General features: G+C 40.1%; 2 long non-coding RNA genes across 8 annotated transcripts in view; one reads left to right on the forward strand and one right to left on the reverse strand.

Moving 5' to 3' along the window:
* LOC143663618 (uncharacterized) overlaps nucleotides 1-18,261 on the reverse strand; it is a 31,804-nt gene extending 13,543 nt beyond the window's left edge. For 2 of the 6 annotated variants that reach the window (XR_013166074.1, XR_013166076.1), the window contains exons 1-2: nucleotides 18,185-18,261; nucleotides 1,927-1,984 (exon numbers count right to left, since the gene is read on the reverse strand). This is a non-coding gene — a long non-coding RNA (uncharacterized LOC143663618). Of the gene's footprint in view, nucleotides 1-748; nucleotides 1,008-1,926; nucleotides 1,985-18,116 lie in introns of those variants that run through there. The other 4 variants (XR_013166073.1, XR_013166075.1, XR_013166071.1 and 1 more) reach the window with 3 other exon arrangements.
* LOC143663619 (uncharacterized) lies at nucleotides 951-4,613 on the forward strand. Of its 2 annotated transcripts, none has more exons than XR_013166079.1 (4): nucleotides 951-1,016; nucleotides 2,654-2,818; nucleotides 3,854-3,933; nucleotides 4,426-4,613. It is a non-coding gene; the product is annotated as an uncharacterized LOC143663619 (long non-coding RNA). The 2 variants fall into 2 exon arrangements; XR_013166078.1 differs by having other exon boundaries at nucleotides 1,013-1,120.
* Nucleotides 18,262-21,118: the final 2,857 nt, after the last annotated feature.

Consider the following 21,118-nt stretch of genomic DNA (forward strand, 5'->3'; position numbering starts at 1 on the left):
CTTTTATTGTATAGACCTGAAAAGCTGAGCATGGCTACATAAAATTTTCCGTAACATCATCCTTCCTTGGTCTCACCCTCAGCTCTGTGGGAAATGATTCATTGCTTCTTCATGTGCTTCCCCAGAACTTTGTACAAACCTACTTAAAAGTACTTATCACAGTTGTGTTTTATGAGGTTTTCTTTATATGTCTATTTCCCCAATAGAGCCTGAACCCCTAGAGGAGGATAGGATCTTCTTTGTTATCACAAACACTTAGCCCAGTACCTGACACATAATAGACACTCAATATATGTAATGAGTAAGTGCAATAGACTATCCTAACTGAAAATATCTTATTTGCACAGACAAATATCCTATCTGTTTCCAATTAAGGAATAAAGTTCTGCTTTTGTGGGCCATTTGGGGACATGAAAAGATAATTTGACCCATACTGTACTGTCTGGTTATTTGGGGGACATCAGAAGGAAGTCTTCCTAAGCTTTCAGGGAAAAAAAAAGGTATTTGCTTTGTACTTCCACAGAGTAAATTATAGAGCACAAAGTGTGCCCTGAATGAGTTTAAACTCAGAACTGACTGCCGCTATGGGCGTACCCTGAAGTTTCAAAACACAATGTCTGGAGGAAGCAAACAACTCTTGCTGCCTCACAGTAATCTCCATGGCAAAATTAGACATCTCAGTCACAGATTCCCACTGTGTGAAAGCTTTAGAAGTCAACCTTACAATGGATTTTTTAAATTAATCTCTATCATCGCTTTAACCTTCTTTAGGGATCCAGTAGATTGGTGGGTTAGAAGTCAAAAAGCCATGACAGAATTTACTCGAGAAGTATCTTCATCAACTGTTATGAAAACAGAAATGTGTGTGCCAGGCTTGGTATTGATAGGCTCATCAGGACAACTTCAGCTCAAACGAACCAGAAGTTACCGGAATTTTGTTGAGATGCCCCTGAATCTACAGAAGTAGAGTCCAGAGGAAGACTCCATGGCAACCGTCACCAGGGGATCTGGGCAAAGTAAGGGAGAAGAGAGCTGGGGCAACTGATTAGCTTTCATCTTGTAGATATTGCAAAACTCATAGCTGCTCTTACTTCCCTTTTTGAAGTCGGCTGATGAAAGAGTGAGCCAAATTTGTGGCCCATCCTTAGGAATTGTATACCATCTCTATGCTGACACCGTTTTATCCCTCTACCGAATCTTTATAAGCCCTCATAAATCAGTATGGTGAGAAGTGAGAAATAACAGAAGCTCTGTATATACGGGGCTTATTGGCTGGTGGGCTTCTCTGGTGGGATATCCAACTAGATATAATTAATTCTTTGTATGGTCAAGCTAGATACTACTAATTTTTTTTGTCTTGGGTCAATCAGTTTGGATGGAGAGGAATCCTCCCACTCCCTGCTGGGATAGGGAGGGCTATTGTGGTAGGGGAGAGTGTTAGCATGGCCTGCAACCTTTCCCCGGGACCCACAAATATATCTTATACTTAGTACCAGGTGGGTCAGCCTAGCGGGATAAAACACAAACTCCTAGGAGATAGGGGACTGCTGGTACATTTCTTTCCTTATTTCCTTATTGTCCACATGTAAACATTCACTGAAGGCAGTCTGATGCCTGTGCAGATGGTTGGGTATGTTTGATGACATCCAGCTCCCACCGCGGAGGTATGTCTGTCCCTGGCAAGAAGGAGCGGGTTTCCTCCACTACAGCACACAAACACCAGAGAGGAGTGCTGTGTATAGAACATAAACCTCCTTTGGCCGTAGATTGAGACCCTCTGGCTATGAGGAACCAATACCCACTAGTGAGGCTGACTTTTCTTTGTCTCTTCTCTATGTGAGTAAAATATTGTTCTATTCAGTGCTGTGTGAGTCATGCTTCTGTTGACAAACCCGACACCTGTATTGGAGTGAGTTGACATCTTACCAGACAAAGGCCTTGGATTCTTCTGCCCGGACGTGCTCAATAACCAATTCCTGAGACACTGGGGTTTCAAAGAGAGAAAGAGTTTATTACTATGAGCATAGTAGGAGAGCAGACAATCTAATGGCCCAAAATCTGTCTCCCAGAACTGCAGTAATTTGGGTAGTTTTATTAGAGAAAAGGTGGGCAGGGTTTAGGATAATGAGTACAGTGGCCCCAGATGAAGTAATTAGAGGTGATCTGATTATTGAGCATGCACAGACTGATTACATGCTTAGTCATAGAATGTATAAAAGAAAATGGTGGAATGAGGTCTAGGTGACTTGTCGGTCAAAGTCTAAGCTACTACACATATCAGGAGAGCCCACTTTGGTTAGATCTAGGCTCAATCATCAAGATAACTTGGGACTTGGGGTAGGTTAGTTCCAGGGGGACCCCAGACCTTTTATTAACAAACATCAGGGGCTCTCTTTAGTGATTACAAGACTCTAAGTTTGAAAAACTGGATAACTAGGTACAAATGAAGGTTAGTCACAAGGTTTTTACAATCACAGGGGCAGACAATAAGGACTATATAACCATTATCAGCATCAAGGCAGCTGGATTACAATTCAGAGATTTCAGATATTTCCCCCTCTACTCCTATATGCCAGAAAGCAAAAAGAAATATCTATATAATGATTCAGTAATCAAAATCATCCCTTAAATCCTGATTTGTCTGTTACATTAGGTGTCTCTTCTCCTGACTAAGAAGAACTACAAAGAATCTTTCCCTATCTGCATGTGTTTTCAGAACCTAGTGGGGAAAGAGAATTACAAAAGAGGATATTCACTCTTCACTTGGTATCCTCTGAGACTGTCCTCTTACTGCATTGGAGGGTGGGGAGAGATTAAGGTAAGCATGTGTTTTCAATTTGCCAAGGAGGGTGGGTCCCCTGTGAGTGATTGTCTGAGCAAGAATGGCAAGTGACCACAAGACCTGGAGAATGTTCACTGAGCTTTCTCTATTGGGAACAAGCTGATATTCTTCAGCTCACCTGCAGTTCCTTGGACCTATTAGCCAAGTGTTTTCCTAGGAGACTTAAAAGATCCATCTCTAAGAGTTCCAGAAAAAGACTTCCCACTGTGTCTGCCATCTCTAGACTACCTATAATTACTGGAGACTCCATAGACTGTAGAAGCCTTCCTGGAGGAGGTATGGATATTTACCAGGACATTATTGATCCACTTTCTCAAAAGGGCAGTTCCAGATTAGATCACGGGCTAGGGTTCTGCTAGTGGGTCCCAAACTCCTTCTCTGTGATTATCATCTCTGCAGGGTCCTTACAGTGTCTTCCAGAGTGACCAGTCTGCAAGTGACCCCCAAGCAAATTCAAACCCAGGAGCATTGGGGAGGCTGGAGATATTTGGGCTGCTGTCTGTCTTGTGTTACACACTATTCTACATGCCAAGAATACAACAGGGGAAAATATAGGAAAAATCCCTGTGCTCATGGAGCTTATATTCTAGTGAGAATAAAATGAAGTTTAAATTAACTTTAAAGGCAACTAGACCAACTTTAGGAAGAACCTATCCATTCATTTTAACTTGGTTAGAAAAAGGAATACAAGTGATGCATTTAGGCTTCTAAATCTTAGAAAGCACAAGATCTTTATAAACTCAGAAAGAGTGAAAGCAATAGCCACATGGCAAGTTAGAGGGCCAGCCATGAGTCAGCAACCTTCCTGACCACCCAATAAGGACTGGACCAGATGTCCCTGCCCCATCCATTAAGGTGCTGATGATCAAACATTTTCATCTTTAAAATGTCTGCATTTTCTCTATTGGCCATAGAAAACACATGTAAAGTGCTGAACACAGTGCTCAAGGAATAAATGTTGATATTATAGCTTCTCTACTTAACAGCACCCCTTTGTACTTCTTGCTCAAGGTTGAGAGCGTAATCGGTTATTCCAAGAAACACACTTCTCATGTGAAGCTTTGTTCTCCCAGAGCATCCAGATTTACAATGTAGGTAAAACTCATGTACTCAGAGCAAAATTATTGAGAAAATTGAGGTCTCCTTTTAATATTTAGTTAATTAAAGATATTTTATGTCATCTTAATGTAGAACAAAACATAGGCAGGACTGGTAATGGACATTTATCAATTACCAAGAACTTGGAAAGAGGGTGCCACTTTCATGTCAGGAAATATTGTGCTAGTATGTTTAATTGGGGGTGGTCATATGATTGAAGTGACTGCAGTTAGGAGAATAACAAACTGGCTAATAGGGTAGAATTCTTGGCTTCTCAGATTCCAGAAAGGAATGTGATTGTTATAGGATTCTAACATATGAATTCATCAAAAGAATGATGGACCAAAGTAAGAGACACAGTTCCTGCATTCTAAACCCCAGAAACTCTTTTTAAGCTGAAGTGCAAAATAAACCTCCTCAATGTCGCAGATATTCAAGGGACTCCTGATGTTTCATGCTATTACAAATATCTTTTGGTTTTTCAGAGACTGCGGTGGCAATTTTGATAGCTGAGATTTCTGAGCCTAAGTATTGGCCCAACACCCAAAACAGATGTGCCCCTGTTCTCATGAGTGGATGGATTTTATCCTGTGCTTTTCTTCAATTCCAAGTTTGAGCCTGAATTCTAAACTGGACATGTCGCCCTTTGCTGCCAACCATCGCATGACCTTCTAAAGGGGTTTAGCAGTACTGCTGAGAAAGTAATCCTCATTCCTATGAAAGTCCCCTGCTGCAAGAGCTTAACTAAAACCACATTCCACAAATCACACACCCCCCAGGAGAAACCTCCATCCTAAATACATGATTGCACTTTTGTGTTTTAAATAGAGCTTAAGGTCCTGCAAATTTTATTGGGGATTCTCCACGGGATAATAAGATTTGGGAATAGGATTAACACCAGAATATCTATTCCTAAATTTTCAAAAAATTACTGTTCTTTAAATTATGTTTTTCATTTTGTTAGAAAATGAGGTAAAAGGGACAACAAATTATTTGCTTGCTTATTTGTTATTGAAAACAATATGAAGCAAGAATTCATCTTTGGTCAGCTTTAACAGAGCATTCTTTACCCCACTGATATAACTTTGAATTCCAAGGCATGATCTCTATATGGCCTGAGCAAAAAGTGAACAAAACTAGGTAAATATTGTCATCTGCTCTATTATGGTAAACTATTTTAACAATGTAACGACTTCATGCAAGAGAATTTTCTTTCTCACCCATTGGCTGTTTAGAAGGCCAACCTGCTGATGTTCAGAGGGTGAACCATCCTCTAGATGAGCTTTGGGGTTGTCCACTAGACCCTCTGCACCTGGCTGGCAGATGAGGGAAGGAAGGAGAGCAAGAAGTTTCATGCAGGAGGATTTAGAGACAGGCTGGAAGTGGTAAGCATCACTTCTGCCCATGCTCCTCTGGCCAGAATTTAATCAGGAGTACCTACTAACTGCAAGGGAGGCTGGGAAACAATCCTGCTCTGTTCCCAGGAAGAGGAGGACACGGGTTTGGTGAACCTCTAGCTGGTTGCTGTCACCTGCGCTCTGTCCATTGCTCCAAGTTGGCACACTGGCTTCTCTTTCTTCTCTATCTTCTACGTAATCCTTACCAAAATTACAGGATTTGCATAATATTTTTCAGTTTACAAATCTCTTGCATTTTCATTACTTCAATTAATTCTCCCAGTGGCTCTGAGAGACAGAGATCATTGATCCCCACTTTAAAGATAAGCAAACTGAAACCAGTAAATGAGCAACAGAGCTGAATTTTGAACCCAGGTCTTATAACTCCAGCTGCTCTACTCCCCAAGGGAGGCACAGCAGTGAGGTGGCTAAGGAGCTGGGCTAAGAAGAGACAGCCTGGGCTGAAACTCGAACTTGATCACTAGCTGATCGCACACCTGGGGCATTGTTTTTTGTTTGTTTGTTTGTTTTGCATGGGCAGGCACCAGGAATTGAACCCAGGTCACTGGCATGGCAGGCGAGAACTCTGCCACTGAGCCACTGTGGCCCACCCTAGGGCATGTTTTTTACTTCTCCAGGCCCCAGTCTATGCACAGGGCCAATTCTAAGAGTATCCCTCTCATAGGCTGTTGTGAAAATTAAGGGCAGTGAGGTGCAAGATTCCAGCAAAGCATCTGGAATCTAATAAGCATGGTCAATGAGCTTAACCTAGATACATGAACTTGACACCTCGAGCCTTAGAACGGATTCTATTTCGTAGTGCTGCTGAGGCACTATATTTCATTCAAAGCAGGGCAGGCCTTTCCCCACTACATGGGACATGACTCCCAGGGGTGTAAATCTCCCTGGCAATGTAGGACAGAGTTCCTGGGATGAGCCGGGACTCAGCATCAAGGAATTGAGAAAGCCTTCTTGACCAAAAGGGGGAAGAGAGAAATGAGACAATCTTTCAGTGGCTATGAGGTTTCAGACAGAGTCAAGAGGTTATCCTGGAGGTTATTCATATGCATTATATAGATATCCCTTTTTAGTTTATGGTGTATTGGAGTGGATGGAGGGAAGTACCTGAAACTATTGAGCTGTGTTATAATAGCCTTGATTTTTGAAGACTATTGTATAAAGATATAACTTTTACAATGTCACTGAGTGATTGTGAAGACCTTGCATCTGATGCTGCTTTTATCCAGGGTATGGACAGATGAGTTTAAAAATATGGATAAAAAATAAATAAATAATGGGAGAATAAGGGGTAAAATAAATCGGATAGGCTGAAATACTAGTGGTCAATAAGAGGGAGGGTAAGGGGTATGGGATCATGAGTTTTTTTCCTTTTTCTTTTTGTTTCTTTTACTGGAGTGATGCAAATGTGCTAAAAATGATCATGGTGATGAATACATAACTATGTGATGATATTGTGAGCCATCGATTGTACACCATGTGTTCTAGTTTGCTTGCTGCTGGAATGCCACACACCAGAGATGGATTGGCTTTTAATAAAAGGGGATTTATTTTGTTAGTTCTTCAGAGGAAAGGCAGCTAACTTTCCACTGAGGTTCTTTCTTACGTGGGGAGGCACAGGATGGTCTCTGCTGGCCTTCTCTCCAGGCCCCTCGGTTCCAACAACTTTCCCCAGGGTGACTTCTTTCTGCATCTCCAAAGGCCTGGGCTGAGCTGCAAGTGCTGAGATGAGGAATGCCGAGCTGCTTAGGCTGTGCTACGTTGCGCTCTCTCATTTAAGCACCAGCCAATTAAGTCAAATGTCATTCATTGCAGCAGACATGCCTCCCAGCCGACTGCAGATGTAAATCAGCAACAGATGAGGTTCACGTACCATTGGCTCATGTCCGCAGCAACAAAACTAGGTGCCTTCACCTGGCCAAGTTGACAACTGAATCTAACTACCACACCATGTATGGACTGTATGTGTGTAAAGATTTGCCAATAAAAACATTTAGGAAAAAAAAAAAAAGCAGGGCAGGGCATTCTCTTTTTAAATACCCTTTCTTTTCTGATGACTCTCATAGCCAACAGCCCACCAGGTGCCAGGCTCTGTACTTCACTGGTGCTCTCAGTTAGCTTGTATAGCAAGTCATAGACCAGCACCGTGGTAAGAATGTGGACTCTGAAACCAGCCTACCTGTCTTCAAATCTAATTCTGCTACTTACTAGCTATGGGCATTGGGTAAATTACTTGACTTATCTATGCTTCATCTATACAGTTTCCGATCTATTAAATGGCATAATAATACCTACCTTATTGTACAACTTAAATACATTAGGACTTTTGATTGCACATAATAAGCACTTTCTAAATATTTGCTATTATCATCACTGACTTCATAGTTTGTTTTAAAAACTAAAACTCAGAGAGGCTTAGTAATTGGTCTGGGATGCAAGCTCAGATTGTCTGTGCATTCTTCTCTACTCTGCCAAATACCTCTCAATCACAGTTCCCAAGAGAGTTCCCAATGTTAAGCTCCTTTATGCAGAGCCTTCCTTATTGGGTAATAAGTGCTGATGATCATAAACGAGGCAGGCTGGACTCCAAGCTACACACATGAGGAGCATTGCCCTTCTTGAACAGTTTCTTCTCCCCTGAATGACAAACCCGCAATATGTAATTGCAGGCAGTCATACATTGTTCCAAGAATGACCATAAGAATGACTGGGAACCTGCAAAGGATGTGCTTTTCCAATTGTAACTGAGTCCAAACAGGTGCTGAGACAGGTAGAAGATGGTGGATGGAATTAAGAGATCTGTTACAACTCTGATATCACTGAGCCAGGAGACTGTGGTAGAAAGACACTTAAAGTGGCCCCTACGTTCACTGCCTCCTGGTTTTCACACCCTTGTAACGTGCTTCTAGCTGTATAGAATAGGCAAAGGTGACTGGATGGATGTAGTTACTCTACGTGATAAGTTGTACAAGATGAAGGAGACACCTGCACATTTGCTGGCTTTGATGATGTGAGCAACCATATTGGGAAACTCATGGGTCAGGGAATGGCTCCCTACCCAGAGTCAGCAAAAAATGAGGCCCTCAGTCCTATTGCCACAGGAAATGAATTGTGCCAACAACCTGAGTGAACTTGGAAGCAGACCCTTTTCTAGGCGAGTATTCTGAAGAGACCCCAGCCTGGCTCACACTTTGACCGCAACAAGGTTCAGCTAAGTTATGTCCAGACTCCTGACCCCCAGAAACTTTGAGAATAAATGAGTGTGATTTTAAGTAATTAAGTTTTTGAAAATTCATTTTTCATCAATAGAAAACTAGTGCAGAGACACTGGATAAATTAGTGAATTTCTCTGGAGCCTTGTTTCCTATTTGTAAAATTAGGGGGTCATGTCAGATGCTCCAGAGAGTGCAAGAGCTCCATAGAAGTGTTCTGGGGACCCCTCCGATGCACGCAGAGGAAACTGAGCAGAATTCAAGGTTCCCCCACTCCCACTTTAAGGAATCTACTGCTCAAGAAAAATTTCAAGGCTACTGTGTTCAATGATTTTTAAAATCCTTCCCTCCATCAAGAAATGTTTCTCTGATCTATGAGAGATGCTATTGTTCCAACTGAGACCTAGAAAGATGGTCTACAGCAGCATTTCCCATTTCCTCACAACAGTCCTATGAGTTGTTCCATGGAAAGTCATTCCAACCGGATGTTATTGGATCACTGGTTCTCAGTCTTAGCTGAGTGTTGGTGAGTTCTAGAAAATCCTGATATCTCCTAGAGATTCTGATGCAGCCTGGACATCAAAAAAACTCCCCAGGTAATTCTAACATACAACAAAACTCTAGATAATATTATTCCAGTCCAGCACAGCCCCAAGAGCAAAGGACATGCCACACAGAAAATTACCCATGAGTTTTTTTTTTTTTTTTTAGAACTAATTTGTTTTTTTATTAATTAAAAAGAAATTAACAACAAACAAAACAATATCATTCCATTCTACATATATAATCAGTAATTCTTAATATCATCACATATTTGCATATTCATCATTTCTTAGAACATTTGCATCGATTTAGAAAAAGAAATAAAAAGACAACAGAAAAAGAAATAAAATGATAATAGAGAAAAAAAAGTTATACATACCATACACCTTACCCCTCGCTTTCATTTACCACTAGCATTTCAAACTAAATTTATTTTAACATTTGTTCCCCCTATTATTTATTTTTATTCCATATGTTCTACTCTTTTGTTGATATAGTAGATAAAAGGAGCATCAGACACAAGGTTTTCACATTCACAGAGTCACATTGTGAAAGCTATATCATTGTTCAATCATCATCAAGAAATGTGGCTACTGGAACACAGCTCTACATTTTCAGGCAGTTCCCTCCAGCCTCTCCATTACATCTTGAACAACAAGGTGATATCTACTTGATGCATCAGAATAACCTCCAGGATAACCTCTCGGCTCTGTTTGGAATCTCTCAGCCATTGACACTTAGTCTCATTTCACTCTCCCCCCTTTTGGTTGAGAAGGTTCTCTCAATCCCTTGATGTTAATTCTCAGCTCATTCTCGGGTTTTTTCTCAGTCCCTTGATACTGAGTCTCAGCTCCTTCCAGGATCTCTGTCCCACGTTGGACACTAAGTTTTATTACTTGATTCTAGTTTTTAAGAAGTTATTATAAAAATTGGAAAGTAGATTTCTTGAACACGTTTGGTAGGAATCACTGCATGAGATTATTGTGTCAGCTGCTGTTTTTTTTTTTTTTTAATTTTTTTTATTAATCAAAAAAAAGAAAAGAAATTAACACAACATTTAGAAATCATTCCACTCTACAAATGCACTCAGTAATTCTTAGTTTCATCACATAGATGCATGATCATCATTTCCCAGTACATTTGCATCGATTTAGGAAAAGTACTAGCAAAACAGCAGAAAAAGATATAGAATGCCAATATAGAGAAGAGAATTAAAGTAATAATACTAATAATATATATATATATATATATATATATAAAGGATAAAGAAAAAAACAAAAACAAAAGATACAAACACACAAACAAACAAACAAAAAACCATATTTCAGGTGCAGCTTCATTCAGTGTTCCAACCTAGTTACATTACATTTAGGTATTATTGTGCTGTCCATTTTTGAGTTTTTGTATCTAGTCCTGTTGCACAGTCTGTATCCCTTCAGCTCCAATTACCCATTATCTTACCCTGTTTCTAACTCCTGCTGGTCTCTGTTACCAATGATATATTCCAAGCTGATTCTCGAATGTCGGTTCACATCAGTGGGACCTTACAGTATTTGTCCTTTAATTTTGGGCTAGACTCACTCAGCATAATGTTCTCTAGGTCCATCCATGTTATTACATGCTTCATAAGTTTAGTCTGTCTTAAAGCTGCATAATATTCCATCATAGGTATACGCCACAGTTTGTTTAGCCACTCGTCTGTTGATGAACATTTTGGCTGTTTCCATCTCTTTGCAATTGTAGATAATGCTGCTATAAACATTGGTGTGCAAATGTCCGTCAGTGTCTTTGCCCTTAAGTCCTTTGAGTAGATACCTAGCAGTGGTATTGCTGGGTCGTAATCCATTCTGCCATTCTGTGTCTTTTGATTGGGGAATTCAGTCCATTAACTTTTAGTATTATTACTGTTTGGATAATATTTTCCTCTACCATTTTGGCTTTTGTATTATATATATCATATCTGATTTTCCTTCTTTCTACACTTTACTCCATACCTCTCTCTTCTGTCTTTTCGTATCTGACTCTAGTGCTCCCTTTAGTATTTCTTGTAGAGCTGGTCTCTTGGTCACAAATTCTCTCAGTGACTTTTTGTCTATAAATGTTTTAATTTCTCCTTCATTTTTGAAGGACAATTTTGCTGGATATAGGAGTCTTGGTTGGCAGTTTTTCTCTTTTAGTAATTTAAATATATCATCCCACTGTCTTCTAGCTTCCATGGTTTCTGCTGAGAAATCTACACATAGTCTTATTGGGTTTCCCTTGTATGTGACAGATTGTTTTTCTCTTGCTGCTTTCAAGATCCTCTCTTTCTCTTTGACCTCTGGCATTCTAACTAGTAAGTGTCTTGGAGAACGCCTAATTGGGTCTATTCTCTTTGGGGTGCGCTGCACTTCTTGGATCTGTAAATTTAGGTCTTTCATAAGAGTTGGGAAATTTTCAGTGATAATTTCTTCCATTAGTTTTTCTCCTCCTTTTCCCTTCTCTTCTCCTTCTGGGACACCCACAACACGTATATTTGTGCGCTTCATATTGTCATCAGTTCCCTGATCCCCTGCTCAAGTTTTTCCATTCTTTTCCCTATAGTTTCTGTTTCTTTTTGGAATTCAGATGTTCCATCCTCCAGTTCACTAATTGTAGCTTCTGTCTCTTTAGATCTACCATTGTTGGTATCCATTGTTTTTTCCATTTTTTCTTCTTTGTCCTTCACTCCCATAAGTTCTGTGATTTGTTTTTTCAGATTTTCTATTTCTTCTTTTTGTTCAGCCCATGTCTTCTTCATGTCCTCCCTCAATTTATTGATTTGGTTTTTGAAGAGTTTTTCCATTTCTGTTCGTATATTCAGCATTAGTTGTCTCAGCTCCTGTATCTCATTTGAACTATTGGTTTGTTCCTTTGACTGGGCCATATCTTCAATTTTCCGAGCGTCATCCATTATTTTCTGCTGGTGTCTGGGCATTTGATCAGATTTCCCTGGGTGTGGGACCCAGCTGGTTGAAAGGTTTTTCTGTGAAATCTCTGGGCTCTGTTTTTCTTTTCCTGCCCAGTAGGTGGCGCTCGTGGCGCTCATCTGTCTGCACGGCAGTCGGCCCGGGAAACCGCGCGTGGAGGGGGGGTCGCTGGCCGCCACGGCTTGGGAGAGTGCCGGTCCTAATTGCCCAGCTGGCCTGAAACGCCAAGCGTGACGGGAGGGCCCCGCTATCCAACGTTCCCAGTCAGACCGGGGAGCCATGTGCGTGGAGGGGACCCCAGTCGCCAGCCGCCCCGGCCGGGAAAACGCGCGCCCCTCAGGTATCTCACCGCAGCAGATTCTCCCTGCCCGTTCAGCTGTTCCAGAATGGGGTATGCTGTCTTTTTGGTCTCTGTCGTGACTCCGGGAGCTGTTTCGTATTGTTTCTATTTCTTTAGTTGCTTTTCTGGAGGAGGAACTAAGACCCGCGCGTCTTACTAAGCCGCCATCTTCTCCCACCCATGAGTTTTAATTTGGGACTTACAAACAGGAGAATAATTCTACCCAACAGCAGCAGGTTGGGAAATTGAAGCTTGGTCTTTCAAAACAAAGTAAGAGAGGAATGCAAAGATGGGTGGGTGGGTGGGGCGATTTATAAGGTTCAGCAGACTCTCGCAAGATTTTGTGACAATGGACTCTCATGGGATTTGTCAGAGTTGCTTACCAACAGTGATTAGGGGAGGGGAGTGTTACCTTCTTTGACCTTTAATGTCTGTCGTGGTCATGTAGGGTCATGCGTGACTTGCTCTCAAGATGAAGGAGGGGGAGGGCCTGGGCCCTGGGTATTTACAAATATTATGAAGTCAATGTATATAATTCTTGGCAGTAATAATTGTACTGTTATGTAGGAGGATGTACTTGTTCTTAGGATATTCACACTGGTGTATTTAGGTATGAAGTATCATGATATCAACAATTTACTTTCTATTTTTTTTAGAGAAAAATGCATACATAGAGGAAGATAAAGCAAATTATCTGAACACTGTCAACAATTGGTGAGTCTGAGTATGCAGATATGAATGATGTTATTTCTTCAACTTTTCCTTAAGTTAAAAATTTCTCAAAATCCAAAGTTGGAGAAAAAAATATTTTTAAGGCATCCTGTGGCTGAGTAATATTAGGAAACACTAATATCCCACTTAGAGATTCGTGGTACATAAGTCCATTAAATATTCTGAGAAATTCTACAGCAACTTCTCTTAACTTTTTTTAACCCAGAATTTTCTCTACTGGGAATCTGACTATAGATTGCTTTTCATTTATTTGATTTTTTTGCTTTGGGGGTGCCTATTATCTGATGAAACTGCTGTCCTTCCTGTGAAACACACTGGGAATGTGCTCTCTGGTCACCTAAAAGGATCAAAGGTAAGACTATGTAGGACCATGAGACTAAGGACAGCCCAAATTCCTGGTTACCAGGTTCTCCAGACCCACTTTCAGCGTGTCCTCATCCATCACGACAGTCTGTGCTCATCCTTTAAATGTCCCCCCCTTTGCTCCTTCCCCCTCATCAAACAATTTCCATCTTTCACCCACCACCTCTAGGAAGCCCTTGAACCCATGCTGATTTCCTACCTCTGAACTCCCATTAGCTGTAAGTAAAATAAAAGGCCACGTGCATTGGGTATTGCCAGAAAGGGACTCTTTTTCGAGAAAGGACTTTTCAGAAGACAAAAAACAATGGCCCTGCAAGGATTTTCTGAGAAAATGGAACAATGGAGCTTATCCTATGGAACTGCAGATAAGCAATGCTGGTGATAAACCAGTTTCAGCTTTTCGGAATGGGTAAGATACCGTGTTAATTAATGTATATCTGCTTCCTACTGTGTGACTCCCTTCCTCCATATAAAATAAAAACTTTATATCAGCCAACCGGCACATTTCCTCGTTTGCTTCTGCATTCCATCCTGTTTTAGTTTGTTAAAGCTGCCGGAATGCAATATACCACGAATGGAATGGCTTTTTTTTCCCTTTCTTTCACACTAATTTTATTTAAAAATCAATTCAAAATTTCAGTTCTTTGAATATAATCACTAAAATGTTACATGTGATACAACTTACCACCAATTGTGACACACCAGTGTATGACACCATCATTGATAACTAATGTCCCAGGCCATAAGGGGGTAGTTACTGCAGCCCTTTAGAGGGACTTTGCAGTTAGGAGTGAACAAGGAGGAAGCCACTCAAAACCTCAAGCTGGTGAATGAAAACGGAAAAAAAAATATTGCTTGTTCTAAAATCTATCATAGAGCCAGACCCAGATTTGCAAAACTTCAAAGATGCTCTCATGTGACAATTTAATGCTAATCTCTATAGTTAGGTTCACCAGCATCATTATTATGAAAAAGTACTGCAAATCCTGAACTTATAGCAAAGTCTAACATGGAATAGTCAATGAAATCCTTCTTTGCAAATTCTTCTTGATTCACTGCACAAAATACTCTGGGATATATTGGGGGCATCACAAAAACCTGGACAAACCAACAAAATCTCACACCCTATTCAAGATTCCATATACTTATGGTGTTCAACTAAACTGACCATACAAGTTATATTAGGAAATGCACTACCCAAAATATAAGTTTTGCACCAAACAAATATCTTTCCCTTTGATCTCACATAGAAGTTGAAGTGTTAAAATATGGATGACATCCTCCTTTACCCTGTATTCTGATTTACCTTAGTCCTATCCTGGTCAGTTTCATTCATATCTCTACTTGAAGTCTGGTCACTTTTCCAACTTTTTAAACAATACAGAATGGCCTTTTAAAAGGGAATTTATTAAGTTGCAAGTTTACAGTTCTAAGGCCATGAAAATGTCCAAATTAAGGCACCAAGAAGAGGTTACCTTCACTCAAGAAAGGCTGATACCATTTGAAACACTTCTTTCAGCTGGGAAGACCTCTGCTGGGTCTCTCGTTTCTGGACACCTCTCTCACCTTGGAAGGCATGTGGCAACATCTGCTAGCTTTCTCTCCTCATTTTGTAAGGCTTCGCCAGGGGCATTTTCCTTCTGCATCTCCAGAAGTGTCTGGCTGTGCGGGCTGTGTCAGCACTAACACTTTTTCCAAAATGGTTCCTTCTTAAAGGACTTGAATAAGCAACCCCACCTTGAATGGATGAGGAGACACATCTTCAAGGAAACCAACGAATCAAAAGTTAACACCCACAATTGGGTGGGTCACATCTCCATGGAAACAATCTATAAGATCCAAACCAGCAATATTGAATGAGGATTAAATAAAAAGCTTTTTCTGGGGTACATGACAGTTTCAAACACACACACCCTTGGTGGAGCTTCATTTACTTTTTCAGTGGGATGCTGCCCCATTTATGAATTGTTCAACAAAGCTGTGAGATCCAAAATTACATGAAAATTGTTCCCTGTCCTGTGGATATTGACCAGGTTAGCATATTAGCAAATTCATTTCAGCATTCCTGATTGCTTAAATATATGTGTATTCCCTGAACTCTCCTTTGACCAGCTATGATATCATATTGCACAATATTCCATTATATGTATATACCACGGTTCGCCTTTCTAATGTGACATGAGCCAATGGCACATGAACCTCATCTGTTGTTTATTACATCTGCAGTCGGCTAGGAGGCATGCCTGCTGCAATGAATGATGTTTGATTTAACTGGCTGGTGTTTAAATGAGAGAGCTCAACATAGCACAGCCAAAGCAGCTCCGCATACCACATCTCAGCACTCAGCAGCTCAGCCCAGCCCTTTGGAGATGCAGAAAGAAATCACCCTGGGGAAAGTTGTTGGAACCCAGAGGCCTGGAGAGAAGGCCAGCAGAGATCACCCTGTGCCTTCCCACGTAAGAAGTAACCTCAGTTGGAAGTTAGCTGCCTTTCCTCTAAAGAACTAACAAAATAAATCCCCTTTTATTAAAAGCCAATCCATCTCCGGTGTGTTGCATTCCAGCAGCTAGCAAAATAAAACACCCCATGACAGCAGGGACCATGTATGTCTTAATCATCATCATATTCCCAGCATTTAACACAATGCTTGGGAATGGATGAATGAATGAATGAGTGAACCAAAAAATGAATAAACAGACTGATGAATAAACTAAGGAAAATGTGAAGCTGCTGTGATGGTTTGGTACTGCATGTGCTCAAGGAAAACATGTTCTTCAATTTAATTCATTAATGTCAGTGTGAACACATTGTAAGTAGGAATTTTTAACATTTTTAAATTGTGAAATATAACATTTATACGAAAAAGCAATAAATGTGAAAGTACATTATAACAAGTTGTTATAGAACAGATTTCAGGGTTTGTTATGGGTTATAGTTCCACAATGTTAGTTTTTTCCTTCTAGCTGCTCCAAGTCACTGGAAACTGAAAGATATATCAATACAATGATTCATTGGTCATACTCATTTGTTAAATCCTATCTTTTCTGTTATAACTCCACCTTCTCCCTTGATCCTTCTCCCAATCTTTAGGGGTATCTGAGCTATACCCATTCTAACGCTTTTATGGTGGATGCAATGTTAATAATATGGGATGGGGGATGGAACTGATTGATGTTCTTAGAGAGGCTGGCCTGTCTGGATTTCAGGACTTACCTGGCCTAGAAACTGACCCATCTGGAGGCTGTAGGTTTCTGGAAAGTAATCTTAGTGTGTGAAACTTTTGTAGAATCTCAGATAAAGCCCTAGGTGTTCTTTAGGGTTGACAAGAATGGTTTTGGTTAGGGTTTGACAAACTGTGGTAATTGGCAATATCTAGCTTAAGCTGTTGTAAGAGTAGCCTCCAGAATAGCCTCTCAACTCTATTTGAACTCTCTTTTCCACAGATATTTTATTTTGTTACATTTTTTTTACCCTCTTTGGTCAAGAAAGTATTGTTGATCCCATGGTGTCAAAGCCAGGCTCATCCCTTGGAGTCACATCCCACGTTGCCAGGGAGACTTTCACCCGTTGAATGTCTAGGCCCCAATTTTCTAATAAGTACTTTCTAAAAGAGAGCATGTAATATTTGTTCTTTTGTTTCTGGCTCATTTTGCCCCATATAATGTCCCCAAGTTTCATTCACCTCATTACATGCCTCAAACTTTGTTCCTTTCTGTAGCTGCACAATATTCCATTATATGTACACAGCACAGTTTGCCTTTCTAATAAATAGGACTTTTTGATGAGGTTACTTCAGTTATTGTCTGGCCCAGCCCAACCAGTTTGAGTCTTAAGGAGCTCTTTATAAGTGAAATAAAATGCCCCATTGAAGTATTTTAGGCTGGAGGTAACATAATCAGACTTGTATTTTTAAAAGACTGTGCTGCCATAGATATGTCAGAAAGGCACAGAGGAAGCAGCCAAGAACTGAACATCAATGGAGCCAGAAGACAAGGGAGAGACCAGGAGAGGCCACCATGTTCACTGCCATGTGATAAACTTAGGACCATGGCTAACCAAGAGAACGCCCCAATGTCTCAGTCTTCAGGGAGAAAGCATTGCCTTGATGATGCCTTGATTTGGACTTTCATTTAGCCTCAAAACCATGAGCAAATAAATTCCCATGTTTAACCTGACTCATTTCATGATATTTGCTTGAGCAACCTGGAAAACCAAAACACAGCCCTAACCAGTACCTGGTCCACTAAAGATTCTCAATAAGTATTGGTTCTCATCCTGCCTTCTGGTCTCTTAGTCCAGTGACATCCTACAATATCATAATAGATTAATCAAGGAGAAAATGAAACTTTTTAATGCCGCTAGAAATTATTTAATTTTTCAGGGGAATCATGAAGTATAGAGTTAGAAAACTTTTTTCCCAAAAGGATGCTCCATCTCTCTTTAGCTTGTAGCCTACCAAGCATTTCAGGAACTTTCTCCTCTATCCTCATCCTTCCCCCATCTTATTTTCCTCCCTCTAATGGCACTGTGCAAAGGACAGGAGCAGAGCAAAAGCTAATTTTCTTGTGGCTTTCTATGCCTTTCCCCTGAACAACCTGCCTGCCAAACACCCCTTTTGCTTACCTTTTCTCCCACCTCCCACCATACCCAGCAATGTGTTCATGGAGAACTTGAAACAGATAGACTCTTACATCCATAATGGGCCTCAGAGGATATTACTGTGAATGTCCTTATCATGAATCCCAAAGTCAGAAAGCTCCAGAATTCTTTTGATAGAACATGCTATGCACACTGACCATCACAATGACTATGCTGAGACATCATAAGACAATTCACTCATGCCACAAACATCTATTGAGCACCAATTATGTACCAGACACTGTGTTTGGCTCTTAGAATATAGTGGTGAATAAGGTGGAGCCTGTCTCTCCCCTCATGGAACTTGCAGCCTAGTGAAAGAGGGAGATGACAAGCAAGTAACCACAAAATTAATATATAATTACAAACAGCCATATGTGATGTAAAGGAAATGTACGAGGTCCTACAAGGGTCTAGAATAAGGAGATAACACCTCATCTCAGAAGTTCCACTAGAAAGTGATGTCTGTTGTTCAGATGCTAACAAGGCGAGTGGCATGAGAAAGTCCTTCCAAAAGGAGAGAACTGCCTGGTATAAAACTTGAGGCAAGAAGAAATCAAACATATGCAAAGACCCAAGAAGCTCCATGTGGCTAAAACATAGAGAGCAAGGAGAAGTGGGGCCTTGGAAGAAATCTGAAATTTTAAATGGCTTTCCCAAAGTTCTATAGCCAGGAAACTGACTATAGGGGAGCTGGACTAGATCCTGGGGCCAGATTATGAGAGACATTGTAGGTGCAAATCATTTGGTCTATGGATATTTATTGAGCATGTACTGTGTGCCATGTACTATTTCAGGCACTGGCATACAGGAGAAAAGAAAAATATTTTCTTCTCTCAAGGAGTTGTTCTTTGGCCAAAGTGCCCTGGCATGCCCTATTGAAGGATTTTAGGCAGTAGGTAACATAATCAGACTTGTATTGTTAAAAGACTGTGCTGCCTGCAGTAGCGTGATTAAGTGGGAGGAGGGCAAAAGAGGCTATGCAGAGGCCATTTAGGTGACTTGGACTAGAGAGAGACAGTGGGGATAGAATGAAGTGGATGCTTTCACGAGCTATTTAGACTACGTTTATAGAACTTGGTGAATAATTTTATCTCAGGGTGAGAGTGATGGAGGTATCACAGGTAACTTGCAGGTTTCTGAAGACATGAAGTACCTGAATTATCTGAGACAGATTAGTTTACGATCAACATGGTTTAAATATTTCAATTTTTTTAAAACATGGGCATTGGTATGTGATACTGTAGTTAATCAGAATTTGCCCTTTTCCCAACTACATTTAGTCTTGAGGGTAAGTAAAAGAGGTGTGTGTATGTGTGTATTTTTATAGAAGTAGAATTCTGGATTTATCTCTAACTTTTACAATTTCTGATTAAAGAATTTTAGAATGTAGCATATCATAAGAGTTCAACCACCTGTACTCAAAAATATATTTGTAGGAAACAGATCCACAGAGAGATTTCTGAATTGTAAGCATGCACATAGAAACACAACAGTTTTCTCTTTGTTGCCAAATATTAATTACCACAGTCTTTTTTTAATCCCTGAAATGCCCCAGAGGTTTTCAGTTTATACACAGTTTATGTATAAACATAGGAAACGAAGGATTTGTTCCATTGTGCATGGCCTTGGAGATATATACAATCCATTTCAAGCTAGAACTAACTGTTTAGTTTAAGGGCTGATAAATTATATGGAAAGGAGTCAGAAAATAGCAAGAGATTAAAGAACAGCTGTGGGTGAATTAATTTTATCCCCAATCACATGAATGAGAGCTGGAAATTTATCGGGAATACAGGCAAATAAATTAATCGGAAATCCTAGCATGTCCATTAGCCTTAAGCTGATCATTTTCCACCTACTCCCCATTTTTAAACAGCTTTAAAAATTAAGCATTCTCCATGTATTTGCCAACCACTGCTTGAAAAATGTATGTATATTATCTCATCCGATCCTCACAACAATTTCAGGATAATTAATATTCCCATGTTACAGAAGAGAATATCGTGGCAACAAGAGGTTAAGTAACTTGTTTGAGGTCACCAATCCACTTAGAAGTAGAGATTCAGGATTTATACCCAAGCAGATATCAGAGCACCTACTTTTAATGAGTATGCTATTTTTCAAGCTACTTTTATTTTTTATTTCATTTTTCTGATAAAAGCAAATCTACATTGAGTAAAATCCTGGCAGGCACTACCAAGTATCCATGCCTCTCTTCAGCTTTCATTTTCTTCCTTCTCACATGATAATTTGACGTGTGTTTTACATGCCTTTGTCCAAAAAATGATAAGGTGTAAATATGTTTCTCAGGGCAGGCAGTGTCTACTTGTGTATCTAACCAGCATGTAAGAGACTCCAAGCACTGGGGACAAGCTCTTAAGAAAGATAAGATTAAAACCGAGAAAATCCAGACTGGATTTCATAAAGAAAAGAAAGTAATGGAGAGAAAATCTGTAGAATGAAAGAGATTTAAAAGATATACTTTTTTTAAATAGACAAGAATAAAACTTTAGTGTCCAGGGGTACACACTGGGTATTAAAGCAATGACACATGTATTGGGAGTGCAAGTGTAGCTCAGTGGTAGAATTCTTGCCTGCCATTCAGGGGACCTGGGTTCGATTCCCAGCCCATGCACTACCCCACACACACCAAAAAAAAAAAAAAAAAAAAAAAAGTTCAACAAATGGTGATGCTATAATGGGATACTCACATTGAAAAAGAATAAAATGTGACCCCCACCATACAGCATACAAAAAACATAAATACACACATATAAACACAAAACCAAAGTAAGGATAGGGTGGTGATTAGGACAGGACCCATGGAGAGACTTCTGGAGTATCTGGAGAAGATCTGTTTCTTGGGTGGTGATCAAAATGGTATTCAGGTCACAACATGTTTAATCATTCATTGGCTATGTGTGATTTTCTTTATCTGTCTTTTACTGTACCATAAACTCATTAAAAATAAAATAATAATGATA

The sequence above is a fragment of the Tamandua tetradactyla genome, chromosome 19 (assembly GCF_023851605.1).
Source record: "Tamandua tetradactyla isolate mTamTet1 chromosome 19, mTamTet1.pri, whole genome shotgun sequence".
In the NCBI taxonomy this organism is placed as follows: domain Eukaryota; kingdom Metazoa; phylum Chordata; class Mammalia; order Pilosa; family Myrmecophagidae; genus Tamandua; species Tamandua tetradactyla.